We start from the raw sequence: 21,877 nt of genomic DNA, 5'->3' as shown, positions 1-21,877 counted from the left end.
TATATATATATATATATATAGAGATACATATGTATATATATATATATAAGTTCAAAAAACAATAACAAAACAACAAGAAGACAACAAAGTGAGGACGTGATATGGATAGTGTTATTGGACGCTCAGGAAAGGAAAGAGAGAGTGTATGACGTTTCGGGCGTAGCCCTTCGTCGGAAAGATGGAAAGTTCGGAGAATGGAAGAACGGAGAAAGAGGAAAATGGTACCGATGCCCACGAGGTTACATTGTGAAAAGACTGGAAGAGGAGGTGGTGGGGGAAAAGTTCTTTCTAAGACAGGAGAGTGAAAAAGGGAGATGAATATCTGTGCGTGTGCGGGAGTCTGCGAATGTGTGTGTGATAACAGAACGTGTGTGTGCGTATGTATGTATGTGTGTGTGTGTGTGTGCATGGTTTGGTGGTTTATCTGTTAGTGTGTTTGTGTGTGTGTGTGTGTATGACGTAGTGGAAGAAATTAGTAGCAGGACTGGTTAGTGGACGCTTATAGACAGTGTAGGTAGAAGGTCAACAGGCGGTTATTTAAGTATGTGTGTGTTCGTGTTTGTGTGGGGTTGTAGGTGTTGGGTAAGTGTGTGTGTGTATTTTGTATGTGCGCGTGTGTGTATGTGTATGTTTTTGTGAGTGCGTGTGTGTTTGTGTGTATGTGTATGTTGTGTGTATGTGCGTTGCTGTGTACGTGTGTGTGCGTGCGTTTGCTATTGTATGTGCGTGTGTTGTTTATGCCCATGTGTGTGTGATTGTATGCGTGTCTGTGTGAGTGTGTAGTGTTGGTGAGAAGTGTGTGTGTATGTGGGTGTGTGCGTGTGTGTATGTGTGTGGACGTGCGTGTGTGGGGGGGATTGTGAGTGTTAGGTACGGGCGTGTGTGTGTTTATATATGTGCGTTCGTCTATATGTGTGTGTGAGGGCGCGCATGTATGTTTGTCATGTATGTCGGCGGTATATATGTAAGGTGTGTGGGAGGTGTGTGTGTAGGTGTATGGGAGGTATGTGTAAATGGAGGTATGTATGGGTTGTCAGGTGTGTGGGAGGTATTTGTGAATTGGGGTATATGTGGGTTATGTGTGCAAGGGTGTGTATGCTTGGGTGGGTGTGTGTGTGTATGTTTGCGTGATTGTTAGCGTGTGTGTGTATATGCAAATGTGCGTGTGTATGTGTGTTTGTATAAGTGTGTGGGCGAGTCTGAGCGTGTGAGTGCATGCATATGTGTTGTGTGTGTGTGGTGTGTTGCGGGTTGGTGTGCTTACATGTGTGTTTATGGGTGCGTGTATTTTTTGTGTGTGTATGTGTGCGTGTAGGTAGGGGTGAGATAAAAAGTGGAAAAATGTAGTGAGTGTAATAACAAGAGAATAATGGTTATAATGTAAAGGGGACGAGGGGGGGGGTAAAAAAAAAGAAAGAAAAGTGTTGCAGAGACGTAAAGGGGAGAGTCATAAGGAAGAGAGGGCTGCGTTGAGTCCGAAGGGGAAAGAATTAAGGTTGAAAATGTAGCGTTGCTCCAAATGGAGTCGCGAGGGAGTGGACCCATGGTGCAGGGCGAGGCCAAAAACGGAGATGTTAGAGGGAGAGTGGTTGGCCAGTTGGAAGTGACGCCGACGGGGGAGTCCGAACCTAGCCGAACGTCCCTTAGGTGTTCGGTGAAACGTTCGGCCAGCCGGCGGCCCGTCTGTCCCACGTAGAGTTGGTTGCATAGGGTACATTTGATGCAGTAAATAAGGTTGGAGGAGGTGCAGGTGAAACTGTGTGGAATGTGAAGTGTTTGTAGGTTCGATCCGGTGACAGAGGTAGTGTTGGTGATGAAGGGGAAGGTGTGACAGCGGGATCTGGAGCACGGGAAGGAGCCGGGTGGAGGTGGGGAGGAAGAGGAGAAGGTAGTGCGGACCAGTAGATCGCGTAGGTTGCGGGCGCGTTTGAAAGCGGATAGGGGTGGGTTGGGGAAAATGGGGTGGGTAGTGGGATCGAACTGGAGGCGACGGAAGGCCCGTAGGATCCTCCGACGAAGGGGTAGGGTGGCAGGGTGGAAACGGAGTAGGAAGGGGGTACGGTTAGGAGATTGGTGTGGGGGATTGGTGTGGCGGGATTGGTGTGGCGGTGGTGCGGTCGATTCGACGAGCGCGGGCGAGGGCGGATTGGACAAGGTGGGAGGGGTATCCTCGATGCATGAACAGACGAGCAAGATACTGGGACTGGGTCTCGAAATCCTGGTCCAGGCTGCACAAACGTCGGAGGCGGAGGAACTGGGAGTAGGGGATGGCTCGTTTGGTGTGGAATGGATGGGAGGAGGAGAAGTTGAGGTAGAGGTGGGAGTCAGTGGGTTTGAAGAAGGCGGAGGTAGTTAGAGAGTTGGAGGGGGGTTGATGGAAATAGAGATGTCGAGGAAGTTAACAGAGGTGTCAGAGATGGTAGAAGTAAAGTCAAGAGCAGGGTGGAAGTTAGAGAGGAACGAGATGAAAAGGCAGAGCTGTTCGCAGGAGAGGGAGGTGGCTCCTATACAGTCATCTATGTAGCGACCGTATAGTTCCGGGGTCGGACCGGAGAATTGGGAGAATACTTGGGTCTCAATGTAACCAACAAAGAGGTTGGCGTAATTGGGCCCCATTCTCGTCCCCATCGCGACCCCAGATTCATGTTGGTAGGTATCTCCGGCGAACGTGAAGCAGTTGAAGGTGAGGACGATTTCTGCCAGACGAAGCAGGGTAGGGGTGCTAGGTGTGGGGTCAGGGCGGCGGTCAAGGAAGTATTGGAGGGCTGAGAGACCATCGTTATGTGGAATCACGGTGTATAGGGATTTGATGTCCAGGGTGAAGAGGAGGTGTGAGGATATATATATATATATATATATATATATATATATATATATATATATATATATATTATGTTATAAATATAAATATGTGTGTGTGTGTGTGTGTGTATTTATATTTATAAACAAATATATATATATGTATATATATATATATATATATACATACATATATATATATATATATATATATATATATATATATATATATATATGTATGTATATATATATATATATATATATATATATATATATATATATATATATATATATATATATATATATATATACATATATACATATATATGTATATATGTTTATAAATATAAATATAGGTGTATGTGTATGTGTGTGTGTGTGTGTCTGTGTGTGTGTGTGTGTGTCTGTGTATGTGTGTGTGTGTGTGTGTGTGTGTGTGTGTTGTGTGTGTATGCTTGAATGTCAACAAGATCAAAACTTCGGTGTCTGTTACTCGTCACATTTTGCATTTTGGGAGGATTTTAATGCAGGAATGAGAAGTGGAATTTCCAAACATGGTACCAGCCATTAGTAAACTCTGGAAAGAAAATTTCGATTGTAGTGCGATGTCCCGAGATGTTGTTTTGCTGCGGGGGCCGTCTGTAAATGAAACAATGCTATCTGTTGCACTTTTACTGAGATATAATGACCACAAAATAGAAATAAACTAAAGCAAGTGAAATGCCGGCCATAAAGGTGGAGTCGATTTCTTTCGTTGCCGCTTACTGTCTTGTCGGCTACCAGTTCATAGTCGATTGCAAGTGTCGACTCAGAGATATATATAGAGAGAAAGGAAGTGAGGGAGTGAATGAAAGAGAAACAGAAAGAGTATGGGAAGTAGGGCAGTAGAATGTGAAAAACATGCATGAGGGAGAAAACAGAAAGAGAGAGGAGGGAAGAGGGAGAGAGACGAGAGAGAGAGGGGTGAGAGAAAATAAAGTGAAGGGAGGAGGGAGGAAAGAGAGATAAGGTAAGGAGGATGCATTGCTGCAATCTGCAACTGTTGTTCCAATTTTAGGTTAACTGCAGTACGAGCAGAAACTAAAACTTACCGTGCATGAATAAATAATTGTTGACGAGTCACAACTGCATAAAAGAAAACTTGTTTGTAAAAATAGTCCTATGCCACAACACAGTCCAGTAAATGTTGTTTTCTTTGATATTATGCATAACAAATGTGTGTGTGTGTGCCTTTTATATCACATTAAACATAAGTGTGTGTGCGTGTGTGTGTTTTATATCATATGCATAACAAATGTGCGCGTGTGTGTGTGCGTCTGTGCGAGTATGGTTTTTTGTTTGATGTTATGCGTAACAAATATGTGTGTGTGTCTGTACGTTTGATAATGTTTAAATAGACAACATAGTTTACACTGTAAATTAATGTGAAATCAACTTTTTTTCCTACTTCATTCAGATTTAGGTATATTACACTTGCCCACACACATTCACACAGGCTTACACAGACGCACTCACACACACACACACACACACACACACACACACACACACACACACACACACACACACACACACACACACACACACACACTTATACAATAAAAGAAGAACGTTTTTCTTTCGCAATTTTTTTACGACTAGTCTCTAAACCAGTGGTTCGCAATGTTTACTTTGCTCCGCACCCTATAAGAAGCGCCCGATTAACTTTTGCTGCTTACAACAATTAATACCAGATTTGGGGAGAGAATGAAAAACAACGAAGAGAGAAAACAATGCGCAGAGTTCAACGGTCTGACATGACAAGATGACCGGGAAAAAAAGGCTGAATGGAAGAGATATATAGGCGTAGGTGTGGCTGTGTGGTAAGAAACTTGCTTCCTAACCACATGGTTTCGGGTTTAGTCCCACTGCGTGGCACCTTGGGCAAATGTCTTCTACTATAGCCGCATGCCGACCAAATCCTTGTGAGTGGATTTGGTAGAAGGAAACAGAAAGAATACATACATACATACATACATACACACACACACACACACACACACACACACATATATATATATATATATTTATTTATTTTTTTTTAAATTTATATATTTATGGGTTTCAGCCAAGTGGCTGTGGTCATGCTGGAGCACCACCGTGACTTTCCGTCTTTATGCTGTGCTCTCTTCACGTTCCTTGCATGGCTCTTCTCCTCCACCTGATATAGTCCAATCAAGAGTTTTGATGGCACATCTGGTGTATAAGAGAATTTGACATCGCTGCCCTAAACTGTGTCTCATTTCGAGCCATTAGTTCGTCTTGTATCGTGGAGAGGAAAGCGTCGAGTTTTGTCTTGAAGACCTTTATATCCATGTCTTGCAGGTCTCTCAAATGTTTTGGCAGGGCATTAAAGAGCTGAGGTCCTCTGAAACCGAGGCTGTTGCAGTACCTCGTTCTTATGTGAGATGCAGTGGACAGCACCTTTGGTACCATGCAGTGGCGACCTGTGCGGGCATTCTTGTAGTACTTGATGCCAAAGTTTGGCACCAGTCCTTCCAGTATTTTCCATATGTATATTATTACATATCTATATGTATATTATTACATATATATATATACTGGAGTGAGCACATAAATGTGAAACAAGGTGGAAAAAAGAGTACTCACAAACCAAAGGTAGAGTATTATGCTTTATTTAAAAGCAGCAGAAATATAACAAAAGCTGTTACTCAGAGTTTCACGTTCCCGTTCGTTGGGCAGTTTTGTTAAAATAGAGCAGAAATAATATGATCATAACTAGTTAAAGGATACACTTTTAAAAATGGATTTGTTTCATTGGTCCTTTCAATTAATGGTCTTAAGCATGCAATGAACAAAATAAACAAAATAAATTAATTCAATATAAATTCAATGATGCATTGAAAATTAAAATTTTCACGCTGCATTACATAAATATTTTACAACAGTGCTCGCATGCAAAAATCACTTGGTGTATACATATAGAAGTTATAACAGACAAGCTAGATGAGAAGTAAATTTTAAAACGTAGGGTGGGGGAAAGAAAAAGAAAAGGAAGGATCTTAGATGTAACAGTTAGCGAGGGAAAGAGGTAAGAGGAGGGGAGAGGAGCGCAAAGTTAAAGTATAGAGTCTACAAGTAACGAATAAGGAGAGAAAGGATACATTCCGTAAGGAAACAGAAAGAAAGAAAGAAAGAAAGACAGAAAAAAAGAAAGACAGAAAGAAAGAAAGATAGGTGGCTGAATATGTGTAACGAACGTACACAAAATAAAATTACGTATAGGTGTGTATATAAAAGTGTATATTAGAATAAATACATATATATAAGATTACATATATAAATATATGGAAATATGCACGTAAATACACATCCACACAAATATAAGTGAATACATGCATAAATATACATCTATGTATGTATGTGCAGAAATATAAACATACACGCTTACTTACACATATGCATAGAGGCATACATACGAATACATATGCATGCCAACAATACAAGCATCCACATAAAAACATATCTAGGTCCTGACGTATATATACAAACAACATTTTTTAAAGAAATTACTGAGTGCATAATGATAAAATTCGGATAAAAGACATGCAAAATAGAACACCCTATATCGAATTATCTATATCGAATTATCTATAAAACGATTAAAATGGGTTTATAAAATACAATAAAATGAAATTAAATAAAACAAAAGTAGAATCTTAAACAAGAAAAAAATATATGCATGTAACAGTCGAAAGTTTTACTTAAGAAATATGTCAAAATATATACGATATCTTTGCGATGCGAAATAAATCATGTATTATAAGAAACAAATCCAACAGCGTGATTAAAAACTAGTCCAAGAATCAAGAAATATATACACTATCCATATGGTATATTGTTAGCTGATATTTTAAATTTAGTTGCGTGTCTGCAGGAATTCAAGAGTTCGCGTCTTTGATTTAAAGAGTTATTGTCCTGGAATAAAATATATTTTTCCAGCAGGCATAAATCACATTTGATGGGTCTTTTATGCGCACCATGCCTGTAAGGTGAAGCTCTATCTAAAATTCTCCATATCACGTTGAATTGTCGGGCTTCGTTTTCTTTTAATTCCCAGACATATTTTGCCAGGCTGGTCTTCGTCCTATTTTCGGGGTATCTGAAGGAATTTCTGAGAATAAAATCGGGTTTTGAAAGAATTTTCAGAAGCCCTAGTATAAGTTCTATATTCGTGCAACCCTTCTATCTGCACCTTGGCTCTATACACGATTCCTTTCTCCAGACATTTTCCTTCCAACGGACAGGATGTCCCATCGTTGAAATTGTAATTTTTAAGAGGAGAATTGGCACTATGATTATTTGCAATTACCTTATTGTTGTGTTGTTTAATGAATGAGGCGAAGTTTTTGCAGCAAGAATGGCTGATCTTAAGCGTTCTTCTATTAAATATTCTATAAAACTTATGGTCAGGTTAAATATGTCTAGAGACTAATTTTAAGAATTCCCTGCCTATATTTGATTTTACGGCCATATTGAAAGCTGGGTTAAACCACAAAACCTTCCTACCCCTAGTTCTACGTGTAGCATTACTGCTAGCATTAAATTGGTTATACTGGATCTTCTCAGAGAATCCACTATTCCTTAATGCGCTATTGTAATAAGGTGCGGTATTTTGAAATGCTGCCTCATCCGAAGAAATTAATGATATTCGTTTACTTACATTACTAAGTTCCTAAGAATAACTGATGGGTGATTGGATTCTTTGCTAATATAAGATAGCTTATCATTAGTCTTACGGTAAGGTTTGAATTTATCCGACTGTAAATCCAAATTTACATCTAAAAATTTTAATTTTAATTTTTAATGCATTGATTAGTAACAGCTTTGGATCTATTTCAAAACGGGGGCACCAGTTTTCATTTATGTTTTATGTAGTGTTTTTGGTACCGAAAGACTTTCAAACTTCGTATACTTATCTATTTTGTGTTATAGAACAGAAAAAAAGTTTTGTATTCGAATTTATTTCATGTAAAAAATTGTCTTATTTCGATAATTTCTACTAATCACTGACGTCTATTCAGTTGAAAACAGTTAGCGCTGTAACGGTGTATATCGTATTAATCCCCTAACCCTAACCCTAACCCTAAAACTAACCCTAACTCTAGAATCCTAACTCTAAGATTGTTACACACATAGATACGCACAGCGTAATTTATTATATAAACAATATATGCGTATAGATTACGATTAAACCGGATGAAATATGTCACAGGGAATAACATTTTTATGACCGCCCAGCAGTAACTCTATTCAACTGAATAGACGTCAGTGATTGGTTGAAATTACAGAAATACGACAACTTTAACATTGAATAATTTGCGATGTACGTTTTTTTGTTAAGAAGACTAAGAGTAAAATATGTTTTATATGACACATTCTACCAGTGTCCCAAGTTTCAAAGTGTTTCGTTAGCGTTTCGTTAAGAAAATACTGGTGCCCCCGTTTTGAAATAGATCCACAGCTTTTGTTATATTCTGGGTAACAGCTTTTTTTATATTTCTGCTGCTTTTAAATAAAGCATAATACTCTACCTCTGGTATGTGAGTACTCTTTTGTCCACCTTGTTTCACATTTATGTACTCGCTCCGGTGTAACCCGCTCCTTTTTTAGAAAAGTTCGAGCGACTCTACACAAGTAGGAAGAAGAAACAGCCGAAAACGATGGAACTTTACCCACTGGATTATCCTCAGAAAAATATACCTATCTCTACACAAAAGCAATATCTCAAAAGTCTTGTAGAGAAAACGGAAGAGTTTGTTCGAAGATCGAGATGGAGAGCCTTCGTCTTTGATATATGAAATCTTATATGTGTATTTATTCTAATATACACTTTTATATACACACGTATACGTAATTTTATTTTGTGTACGTTCGTTACACATATTCAGCCACCTTTCTTTCCTTCTTTCTTTCTTTTTCTTTCCTTACGGAATGTATCCTTTCTCTCCCTATTCGTTACTTGTATAGAGTCCTTCAACTTTGCGCTCCTCTCCCCTCCTCTTACTTCTTTCCCTCGCTAAATGTTACATCTAGGATCCTTCCTTTTCTTTTTCTTTCTCCTTTCCAACGTTTTAAAATTTACTTCTCATCTAACTTGTCTGTTATAACTTCTATATGTATACACCAAGTGATTTTTGCATGCGAGCATGATTGCGTACATATGTATACATGTGTATACGTGTATCTGTGTGTATATTTACGTCTTACATATATACGTCTGTACACGCACACACACGCACACACACACGCACACATATGCGCACACGCATGCACGCGCAAAAAACACACATATGCCTCCCCACACAACCCCTCGTTCACACACACAAGCACACACACAAGCACACGCACATACACACGCACACACACATGCACACACACAAAATACACACGCACAGATCTGTGTCGGTGTGGAATGTAACTCGTTCACGCTTGCACAGTTTGCTAGCATAGTCAAATTTGCTGCTGGAATACAGTATTGATGAAGGAAATTGAGTATCAATCATAATCCAGGAACGCGTCTACTGTTAACCTTCGGAATGGTTAATTTTTCATTGTTTTTTTCTTCTTGTTTTTGCCTTTGTGAGTTACAAGTAATGCTATCTGTGGGATTCTCAGCTTTTTTAGCTGCTATTTCTGAACTTCGGTATATGGTGAAGCAAATATTTGCTGATCCCTTAATTATGTTTATAAATATATATGAGCTTTAAAATAAGTTCTCCACCAATAATGGTGCTTTCATACCGATGGGCTTGGTAAAAATTATTAATTGTTAATTGATTTATTAATTAATAAATTGATAATCCTTTACCCTTTTAATTTGTAATAATTATTCACTCCCTGTTAGTATACGCAGATTCTCTGCGGTATCACTTGTCGCGCACATGGTAATTTCTTGAGGGAAGGACAGTTAGACTGGCTGACCGAGGTAGATTCGGTTATGCTTTCAGATCTGTGTCGGTGTGGAATGTTACTCATTCATGCTTGCACAGTTTGCTAGCATAGTCAAATTTACTGCTGGAATACAGTATTGATGAAGGAAATTGAGTATCAATCATAATCCAGGAACGCGTCTACTGTTAACCTTCGGAATGGTTAGTTTTTCATTGTTTTTTTTCTTCTGGTTTTTGCCTTTGTGAGTTACAAGTGATGCTATCTGTGGGATTCTCAGCTTTCTTAGCTGCTATTTCTGAACTTCGGTATATGGTGAAGCAAATATTTGCTGATCCCTTAATTATGTATATATATATATATATATATATATATATATATATATATATATATATATATATATATATATATATATATATATATAGATAGATAGATAGATAGATAGATAGATAGATAGATAGATAGATAGATAGATAGATAGATAGATACATATATATGTATGCTTTATATGTAATATATATGACGTACATATAGTATGTGTATAAGTCTCTGTATGCAGGTGTATCTAAATATATGTACGCGTGTGTGACTGGCTATATATACGTATGCATTTGTTTGTGCGTGTATGTATATATACATGTATAGTAATAAAATGTTGATAAGATCTCATCGAGATATACGATCTACATATGTATATGTGTGTGCGCGAGTGTGTGTACGTTCATATATACATATAAGAGCGTGCGTATGAATCTGTGGATGTACAAGCTCGTGTGAGTATGGTTGTGTATGCACTCTTATATAAATCTTTGTGTATGTGACATACTTTTGCCTTATTATAATGCTTCAACTGAATACAAATTACAGTCAAAATGGGCAGGAGAACTAAATATTCATTATTAACCGAAAAATAGGGTAGAAAGTAAAATAAATTGAACCATGAACAGTTTCCTACGACTCTACTCTTTTTACTGGCTATATTTTCTGCAGATAAACGGATTGTTATTATTCTTTTCTACTCTAGGCACAAGGCGCGAAATTTTGGGGGAGGGGGCCAATCGATCAGATCTACCCAATACGCAACTGGTACTTAATTTATCGACCCCGAAAGGATGAAAGGCGAAGTCGACCTCGGCGAAATTTGAACTCAGAACGTAAAGACAGACGAAATACAACTAAGCATTTCACCCGGAGTGCTAACATTTCAGCCAGCTCACCACTTTCGAAAAAAAAAAGAAAAGAAAGAAAAATTTGTTATTATTGACACAAAGCTGTTGTATTTATAATTATATTCGTTAATTACCTATGATTATATTCGTTAATTATCTATAAGTTTTACTATTTAATGAGCTTAAATTGATCTACTTATGCTTTAAATCGCAGAATAATCTTTTTCTCAAAGAATATTAGCATTTTTAGGCAATTTAAATTAAGTATATTTCTTTTCATAAACTTTCGCAGTTTATGAAACAGTTTATGATAACAGTTTTTTCAATAGCTCTGGAGGTTGGGGATTGTGGAATTGTTGGGAATGTTTTTAACTTTGGTGTTATATGTATTGCTTGAATTTCTTTGACATATGAAATATATGTGTTTTCACTGGGTTTGTAAAAGAGAGTTGTGTAATTCTCGAGTTTTAGGGATTCATACAGACACACAGACAGACAGACACACAGACAGACAGACACACATTCTCATCTTTATATAGAGAGAGATATATATACACACACACACGCACCCAAACACACGTATATATGTGTATATCAATATAAATATATGAAAGTCAATGAAGTTTCGTAAAAGAAAGTGATCATGTACATACTTTCTTGCTGTTGTGATTATAACACCTCGTTGTAAACAATGTTCCTTGTTTTCCCTTGTGGAGCATATGCAAATAGGTTTTTTTTTTGCTGCCCACTCTTGAGCAGCCAACATACAGTTGTCCATGTGAGAAGCAGGGCTCTTCCAAGAGAAGACCAGCTACAGACAATGCTCATCTGTTATGTTCGGGTTAAAATTTCATCAACATCAAAAATATATGAATTTCATGGGAGTTATGGCCGTTATACATAGAATATAATTTCCAAATTGCAGACAAAATTTACAATCGATAAATGTCTTAGAACAACCAGTCTCTCATCTGGGAAGGCCTTGAAATCAATGTTACCAACTGGGGACTATGTGTGTCGCAGTGATAATAAAAAGACTCAAAGGAGGTCGGCAACGAAATAATTTTACTCAACACTTTGCAAGTGAATCAGTGGAGGCAAAGATGCGTCTCATGTACTTGACAATTTATGCACCACATTGCAGAAATCACAATGTAAGTATATCTGAAAGGGTAGTCTTACACTGTTGTACCGTTGAATTACAAATCATGCTCATGTGTTATGTTCGTGTTAAAATTTCATCAACATCAAAAATATATGAATTTTCATAGGAGTTATGGCCGTTATGCATAGAATATAATTTCCAAATTTCATAAAGATCCATTCAGTACTTTTGACGTAGTTTTGGATAAGAAAACAAATGACTAATGTGTGTGTTTGTGTGCATGTGTATGTGTGTGATGGGTGTATATATGTATAGATATCTGTATGCATGTATATATATGTATATATGTGTACATATTACATGTATATCTATATATATATATATACATCTACACATATGTATACATATACATGCATGCATATAGATCTATATCTATATCTATATATATATATATATACATATACGTGTACATATACATTTATATGTATACATATACATCTCTCTCTCTTTCTCTCTTTCTCTCTCTCTCTCTGAAAGTATCTGTCATTACAGTATCGAAATGTGATTGTTTCAGTTAGTGGAATAGTTTCATTTTTAAAGTGAAAGTATTTGACATGAGTGTTTTTGGTTCACTTTTGACACGTAATACTTAAATAGTGGAGGAGATATTATGTTGCCGTGGGCTCGAACTCTGCAAGAACCCTAAGTAAGGCATCTGTAAAATTTGAATGAAATTGGTTGTGTAGTTCTCGAGTTTTAAGGGATTCACAGACAGACAGACAGACAGACAGACAGACAGACAGACAGACACACATTCTCATTTTTATATATATAGATGTTTCCTAAAAAAACAAATATGGTTATAAAGTTGAATTTGGGCTTTATTCTTATTCAAGTTTGATTGATTTTTACCCCATCACTTTTTGTCTACTGCACCAATTATGACTTCGTTAAATAATTGAGTGCTTATCATTAAAATTTTTATTCAAACGTAATTAAAGCGAAAATAATCAATCAGTAAACTTTACAAGATACATTTATACATCAGTGTTCCAATTTGGGAACAATTTCTTTTTCATGTTATCATACCATTTCTTAAAACCAGCCAAGTTTTTATCATACTTATTTCTAATATAGCAGCGCATAGGAACTTTTTATTGAATTTAATTGTATTTGATTTGGTCAAGAATTAAATTAATGAGAAATCTTAGAAGTGGTTGCGGAAAAGTAAATGTTGTCTATTCCTGCACAGCCGTGAGTGAATTAAATCATCTCATATGAAGTTATATCCAAGTTATATTTCACGTTTTTTTATTCTTGAATTCATTTCACTGAGTGGACGGCAGTCAGGCAGGTCTAGCATTTTCTTTAGCAGTGTTAGTTATTTTTACTGAACCCTGCTTTTAGTTTCATTTTCATTGAAGTTCGTTGTGGCTTATGGTAAGATTGAACATCCAATCAGTCATGGCATAAGATATTGTATATTTCTGTTCACTGAATATAGTGTCTGTAAGCGCTGTTAGATTTTAGGGCGTCTTTTTGTTTACTTTTCCTGGAATTCCCAGGTGGTGAACTAGCAGTATCATTAGAGTATTGAATAAAACGCCTCGTAATATCTGAATCTGGCACTGTACTCTGATTTCAAATATTGTCAAGATCAATGCAGCCCTCCATCCATTCCGAGTTGATAACAAAAGTACTAAGCCAGAACAGTGGATTAGTAGAATTGTTATAGCGTCAAACAGGACACTTTGTAGTGTCTGATTTGGCACTATGTATTCTGACTTCAAATCCTGCGCCACCACCGAAAATCCCTGACACTTCTCTCAGAGAGATAAAACCAGTAAAACATTGAAAATATTATTCCAACACAAGGTAGGGAAAAAAGAAAAAAAAGGTAGGTAAATTCCGAGGTAGTCTCTCCTGTCCTTTTGACTAAAATTCTTCAATTAGGTAATGGTTTGTTATCAACGTATCGATATATCTTGACTTAAGTACCGAAAACTCTGCCGTGTCGGTAGGAAATAGAATTTAATTTGCAGATGTTGAGCCATTGCATGATCACTCAAACTTTTAGAAATCGCAGCCAACTGTCACTCAAACCACACGCTACAATAATAAGTATGGAAGATAATAACATAATGGTTAACATTTGTTCTAACTACCACCAAATCTACGAGGTGTTCACTGGTGGCCCAACTTTTGTTTATGGAGGGGTCGGGCTGGAGTCGCCGGAAGGCTTGGACAATGGTGCGTTGAAGGGGCAGGGTGGAGGGGTGGTAGGTGAGGGGAAACGGGAGACGGCCAACGGTGGAGCGAATGCGGGGAGAAAGAGCAGAGTCACGGTCCACAGAACGTGCCCTGGCAAGGTCAGTGTGGATGGTGGTGAGTGGATATCCACGTAGGATAAAGTGGCGGGCCATGAGTTTAGACTGAGTCTCAAAGTCATGGTTGTCACTGCATGGCCTGCGCAGACGGAAGAATCGAGGTAGGGGATGGAGAGCTTGTTGTGGGTAGGGTGGGAAGAGGAGAAGTTAAGGTAGAAGTGTGAGTCTGTGTGTTTGCAGTGGATAGAGGTAGTGAGAGCGGAGTGGTGTATACCGACAGAAATGCCGAGAAATGCGACGGAAAAGTTAGAAATGGTGTAGGAGAATTCGCGGGCAGGATGGAAGGATTGAAGAAAAGAGAGGAAGGAGTAGTTGTTCACGGGGGAGTCAGGTCACACCGATAAGTCATCGATATAACGACCGTATACTTCGGTAGTGGCACTAGTGAATCGTGAGAATATTTGGGCCTCAACGTATCCAATGAACAGGTTCGCATAGTTGGAGCCCACTCTCGTTCCCAAGGCCACTCCCGAGACTTGTTGGTAACCTCCCCCCCCTCCACTGAACGAGATGCAGTTGAGGGAGAGAACAAGTTCAGCCAGACGAAGAAGTAGCGAGGTGTCAAGTTGGCGGTTGTGTCGAAGGTCCAGAAAGTGTTTCAATATAAGAAGTTCTTCGTTGTGTGGGATCACCATATATAAACTCTTGATACAGAAAGTGAAGAGAAGTTCAGAGGGACCAGAAGGAAAAGGGAAAGACTTAAAGAGACGGAGAGCATTAGTGTCGTGGATGTGAGAGGGGAGAGAAACCACTAGGTAAGCAAGCAAACGGTCAAGGTATTTAGAGATCAAGTTCGTAGGGCACTTGTGATCTAAACGAATAGGTACGCTGGGTAAGTGCTATAGTTGGTCGACCATTAGGTTCCAAGACTGCAGCTAAGGCTTGATCTAGGTATCCGTGTTAGGGTCTATTATAGCATATGTATATTATATTAGAGGAAAAATCAAAACCAAGGCAGAACGTGTGTCTCAAGTCATTTAGAATGATTCAATTAGAGTAAGGTGAATTTGAAGACTTCAAATTAACCTTACCCTAATTAAATTATTCTAAATGACTTGAGACACTCGTTCTGCCTTGGTTTTGACCTTTCCTCTAATATAATATAATAATAATAATAATAATAATAATAATAATAATAATAATAATAATAATAATAATAATAATAATAATAATAATAATATATATATATATATAAGGAAAATAAAGAAAATAAGGAAAATAAAGAAAATAAGGAAAATAAAACAAGATAGAAAATGCTAAATTAATTTTTTTATCATGAAGAACATTTTAGTACCGGTTTCAGTTATTTAAATGAAATGCTTTTTTTTTTAATATTTCCATAGTTTTCGAATGCAAGGGACATTTTCCTTTTTTGTGTCTGTCTCTGTCTCTCATTTTTACTCGTGTGGGTTCTAGGTAGTTAGCAGCAGATATTTTGATTTTAAATTCTTGTCTTTGATTGTTTAAGCAGCAGTATTAGTAGAAGAAGAAGAAGAAGAAGAAGAAGAAGAAGAAGAAGAAGAAGAAGAAGAAGAAGAAGAAGAAGAAGAAGAATGCGGGTGTGGTATGACAGTAGCAGGATGTTGATGGAATCCACTTAAATGGTCGAGTGACTTAAAAGTGACTCGTTGTGGATGATCGTGATTGAAATCGTTCTGAATAAATTCTTGAGGAGACTGTTTTGAATATATCATTTTTAATATTTGCGTGGGTGTTATTCTAAGGCCCTGGTAACAGTGTCATTTGTTGTGGTTGCATTCAAAAGGGGTTGGTATTTTGTGATAAAGAATGTCTCTTTACTAATACGCTGACTACAGGTTGCATCGTCTGTGAATTGATAGCGGGGAATAATTCTGAAACTGGGTTGTTTGTTATTGGCGCAAATGTCAATGTGTTCGCTGAATGCTATTTTTCTGTATTTCCAAATTTTGATCTGAGATCTATGTAGAGTCATCCTTTGACGTAGACTGTTTTTGGTTTGGCCTATGTATTGCTCTCGACATCTAGAACAAGTTAATACATATATCAAGTTCTCCGAAGCACATGTGAAGTTGCTTTTCATTGTAAAACGTTGACCGTGTTTGAAAGAGAACTCTGATCCCTCAATTAGATTGATGCATATACCACAGTTAGGTCTTCCGCATTTTTTTACTGACGGCTTCAGTGTTGTTTTTGAGCGTATTCGGGCATGTGTTAGGAGACTTTTCATAGATTTGGGCTGTCCCTTGCTTTTTAAGATGGTGGGCGTTTGGAGAATTAATTTCATTCTCTGGTCGTTTTTTTAGTACGGGAATGTTTTGGAGGATGGTGTCGAAGGTTTCATTGTTAAGCGGGTTGTGCGTGGAGATGTATGGTAGGGCTTTTGGTTGTAAATCCTTCTTTAATTTGGGATATCTGAGTTCGTGGATGTTGAGTTATCGGGCACGTTAAAGCATATGTCAATTAGTGATGGTGGGTAGTTACTGGTGATGAGTGTATCCTTTAGTTCATGTAGTCGTGTGTCTCTGGTGCTTCTATTAGAAACTATAGTACAAAACCTTTTTGTTAGGTTGACAGGAATATCCATTATAGTGTGTCTGGGGCGGCATGAGTTGAACGGTAGATATTGCTTGGAGTCGATGTTTCTATTTTGTTGTTAGATTTCTTAATGAAGATGTCGAGGAAAGGAAGTTGTTGATGGCTATATTCCATCGTGAATTAAATGTTATATATATATACGGCAGGCTTCTTTCAGTTTCCCTCTACCAAATCTACTCGCAAGGCTTTGGTTGGCATGAGGCTATAATAGAAGACACTAGCCCAAAGTAACACACAGTGGGACTGAGCCCAGAACAATGTTGTTTGGAAGCAAGCTTCTTACCACACTGCTACGCCTGCGCTTATATATATATATAGTTTTATATTTCAATTTGTCCACACATAATATGTAGTAAAACAGTTATTAAAAAACTAATCGTTCCGCCTTCAAATCTGGTATTAATTGTAAGCGGCAAAAATTAACCAGACACTTTTTATAGGGTACGGAGCATAGTAAACGTTACGACCCACTGGTTTAGAGACTAGTCGAAAAAAAAATAAATAAAGAAAAATTTGTTCTTCTTTTATTGTATGTGCATGTAGGGATGCGTTTGTGTATGCCTGTGCGAATGTGTATGGGCGTGTGTAATATAGCTAAATCTGAGTGTAGTAGAACAAAATTTACAGTGTGATCTAAGTTGGCTAACTGTTAGACCACTTAAACATTATCAAACGGACACACACACACGCACATACACACACACACACACACACACACACGCAAATACACACAAGCACACACACACACACACACACACACACACACATACACACACACACACAAACACACACACACACATTTGCTATGCATAATATCAAACAAAACAACATTTATTGGGCTGCTTTGTGCCATAAGACTATTTTCATAAATAAGATTTTCTCTTTTGCAGTTGTGGCTAGTCACATGCACAGTAAGATTTAGTTTCTGCTCGTTCTGCAGTTGTTAAACTAAAATTGGATCAACAGCTGCAGATTGCAGCAATAAACCTCAACAAACTAAATACATCCCCCTCACCTTATCTCTCTCTCTTTCCTCTTTCTCCTTTCTCTCTCTCCTCTCTCTCTCTTTCTCTCTCTCTCTCTCTCTCTCTCTCTCTCTCTCTCTCTCTCTCTCTCTCTCTCTCTCTCTCTCTGTTTTTCTATCTCACGCGTGTTTTTCACATTCTAGTACCCTAGTCTTCCTGTTTCTCTTTCATTCCTTCTCTCTCTCTTCCTTTCTCTATATATATCTCTGAGTCAACACTTGCAATCGACTATGTACTGGTGGCAGACAAGACAGTAAGCGGCAACGAAAGAAATCGACTTCACCTTTATGGCCGGCATTTCACTTGCTTTAGTTTATATCCCATTTTGAGGTCATTATATCTCAGTAAAAGTGCAGCAGATAGCATTGTTTCATTTACAGACGGCCCCAGCTTCAAAACAACATCTCGGGACATCGCACTACAATCGAAATTTTCTTTCCAGAGTTTGCTAATGGCTGGTCACATATTTGGAAATTCCACTTCTCATTTCTGCATTAAAATCCTCCCAAAATGCAAAATGTGATGGATTACAGACATCGAAGTGTTGGTGTCGTGAACATTCAAGGGGAGATGCAGCACAGAATTGTGTCAGTGACCAGGTCGCGGTCTCAAAGCGACGAAAATATTTTGGCAAATTAAATTTAAATGTTCAAGTGAATCTAACGGTTTTTGTGTGTTTCTTAAATAGCTTATAAAACATCTTCCACGCTGTAATTGTTTCCGTTCTAGCACACGATCTCAGATCAGGTCACTTGCTATGCAAGTACATCTCCATAATATATACATACATACATATATATATATATATATATACAGAGAGGGAGAGAGAGAGAGAGAGAGAGAGAGAGAGAGAGAGAGAGAGAGAGAGAGAGAGAGAGAGAGACGCAGACACCTACACACACAGAAGCACACACAAGGGGGCGCTGAAAAGTTCCTGGCTTTGTCACCATATTCCCCTATGAAATTCACACACTTATTGCAGCGATTTTTCAGTTTTTTTAAGCCTTGAAAAAGAACTCGAAAGCTTGTGCCTTCAACTAGGCCTTTTGCGAGACCCTTAAAGCCAGGTGTATATATACATATATATATAGACCTGGCTTTGGTTGAATGATTTCATTTATGCGTTATTTTATGCGCAACTCTATTGCCTCCAGAGACAAAAGGACGCCAACAACAACAACAATATATATATATATGTATATATCTGTAAATAATATGTGACAATTATTCGGTAGCCATGATAAAACTCCGAGTTTCGAATGTCGGGGCGGAAACTCAGGCCGCTATCTCTTCAGTTATCTGGCCATCGAAAAAATGCTATGAAAATGACCGTTAAACAAATTACTGTATGATTGACCGTTATTAAGACAAAAGAGCTATTAGAATGACCGCTAAGTAAGGGGAGGGAGTAAAGGTAAGGGAGTAAAAACGTCCATAGTATTCGCGTAAGCGCACCAGTCCATAAATACACATGCACGCCCGCACACCTACGTACATGCGCCTATATGTATATACTCATCTACCCTCACTTGAAATACACACATGCTCAACCACACATTCGCCAAAAAATAGATACATACCTGCATACACGCTCGCACACACACACAGGCGCGCAAAAAAGGTTCATAGACACGTCTATATACGCACATTCTCGCATGTACGCACACATACACGTCTATATACGCACGAACCCGCACACACGCACACCTCCACAAGCGCGCACAAAAGGTTCCATGTACACGTCTATATACGCACAGGAAAAATGGAGGGCGGAAGGTAGAATACAGAAAAAATATTTGTAAAAAATATATGAGTGATAAACTTATAAAACAATATCTCTATAAATATGTAAAAAATATTAAAAATATACAAGAAATATAAGTAAAAAGGATAGAGAGATAAAGCTTATAGATAGACACAATATAGAAAGCAAGTGTTATCTGTATTCTCGTGGGGACCAAAAACGTGACAAATATTTAGTCACATGTGAACATGATCCGAAAAGTTCAGTTCTTGAATTCAGACATGTGGTGGGGTCTAAGCTGCCTTTCCAGATGAGCCATCTTTCCATATCACAAAGACCGCACTTTCCGCTGCCGTTGGCGTAGGGCTTACACTTGGCTGAGATCATCCAATGGATGTTGTAACTGAGACCTTTATCTTTTAAGGACCATTCATGACTGGATAATTTGGTCGTTTTTCCTTTTATACCAGTGCCTGAAGCACAAGGTGTGATTATTGAACTTGGCCTTGAAATTACCCTCAGTAAGGCCCACGTATTTCGTCGTCGAAAGTGTGTCCTTAGTGGATATGGAGTCCACAGTGGTTTCATAAATGATGGTTTCGGACATGCAAGCTCCATTTAGCGGGCACAAATTTTTATCCCTGCATGAACAGCTTGTTTCATATTGTGGTTTTTGTGTGTTGTGTGCGATTATATTTTTAAAATTAGTAGTTGAGCTGAAACTGATTTTTAAGTTATGTCTATTGAAGAGCTTTCTGTAACTAGAGTTGACTGGAAAATGTCTATCTATCAGTACTAAGAAATACTTGCCTATATTAAAGGTCACTTCAGTTGAGTAGTGGGGTGTGAACCAGATAGTTTTCCTATTTCTATGTTTTCTTTTCTTTATTACTGGACTGATGGTAGGTGTATAGGTTATTTCCTCGTTAAAACCACTATCTTTTAGAGCCTTATTATATACTGGGGCAACGCTATTAAAAATGTCCCTATCGTAGGTGAGGCTAGAAATTCTTTTGCTAATGTTTTTAACTAAATTTTTAACCACTATTGGGGGATGGCAGGAACCCACATTAATATAACAAAGTCTATCGTTGGGCTTCCTATAAGGTTTATAAATATTCTTATTTCGATCTAAAGATACATCTAGGAAATTGACAACGGTCTGGTTGGTACCTGTATATATGCTAAGGCCGAAAGTCTTCATCAAATGGATAATGTCCTTCCTAAACCGATCCTGTGCTGGTCCATTGGTATTTGCGGTTAAAGCTAGGGCATCATCTTTGTAAATGGCGAAGGAAAATACGCCAGGAAAAGTTTTGCCCAACGTATCGAGTAGGAATAGTCCAATAAGATCGCATATGCCTGCTCCATCATATGACCCCATGCTCACATCGAAAGGACTCTCTGTATCGGTAGTCTTGACCCACTCTGCGTTCTCGCTGAAGAGTAAAATCTTTCTAGCATGGAAGATTATGTCCTTATCACCTGTACTGATTTCTATGAATTCGCTTGCGAAGGTGAGGGCTTTATCTAGTAGTTCTTTAGAGATAGAGGCATAAAAATCAACAATGTCGAATTGTGTGAATCTCGCTTTATTCTTATTCTTAATAGCTTTAAACCAGTCAACGACTTCTATACTATTAGACCATTGTACTGACCTAGTGACATTCCTGACTTTCGCATTGATTTTTCCTAAAATTTCTTTACTAATAATGCAAAGTTCTGATTCAGCTGGGTTAATAAGCCTACATTTAGGATTAGATAGGAAGTTCTTCTTATGGCATTTGATAGTTATAAAGGCCTCTTTTTGGGGGGAGGACCTCTATTGTTTTGTTTTGTTTTTTTATCTAATTTAAGCCTGGCGGCGATAATGCTAGCTTCTTTATTATTTTCGTTATAGGTTTGTAGCCTAAGACATCAATTACATAAAAAGTTCCAAAAGAAGGCACTTTCTCCCGATAAAACCAATAACTTATACCTAGTAGAAAACAGCATATATTCACGACTTCTACACAATAGCATCATCAATAATTACACCAAGGTCCCTACATCCGAAACTCGGAGTTTTATCATTTTATATATATTGTTGTTGTTGTTGTCGTTGTTCTTGGCGTCCTTTT

At 38.0% G+C, this 21,877-nt stretch overlaps 1 protein-coding gene across 3 annotated transcripts in view; it reads left to right on the top strand.

Moving 5' to 3' along the window:
* The window catches only part of LOC106868722 (uncharacterized), a 169,647-nt gene that overhangs the window by 93,927 nt on the left and 53,843 nt on the right, over positions 1 to 21,877 (top strand). The window contains exon 2 of one of the 3 annotated variants that reach the window (XR_001409324.3): positions 18,456 to 18,671. The exons of 1 other annotated variant lie outside the window; for it this stretch is intronic. The gene's annotated coding sequence lies outside the window, so the exon portion shown is untranslated. Of the gene's footprint in view, positions 1 to 18,393; positions 18,672 to 21,877 lie in introns of those variants that run through there. One more of the 3 variants, XR_008265383.2, reaches the window with a different exon arrangement.

The sequence above is a fragment of the Octopus bimaculoides genome, chromosome 13 (assembly GCF_046866305.1).
Source record: "Octopus bimaculoides isolate indiv1 chromosome 13, ASM4686630v1, whole genome shotgun sequence".
Classification (NCBI taxonomy): domain Eukaryota; kingdom Metazoa; phylum Mollusca; class Cephalopoda; order Octopoda; family Octopodidae; genus Octopus; species Octopus bimaculoides.
Note: the sequence above shows the minus strand (reverse complement) of the source record. Positions and strands in the feature narration are given on the sequence as shown.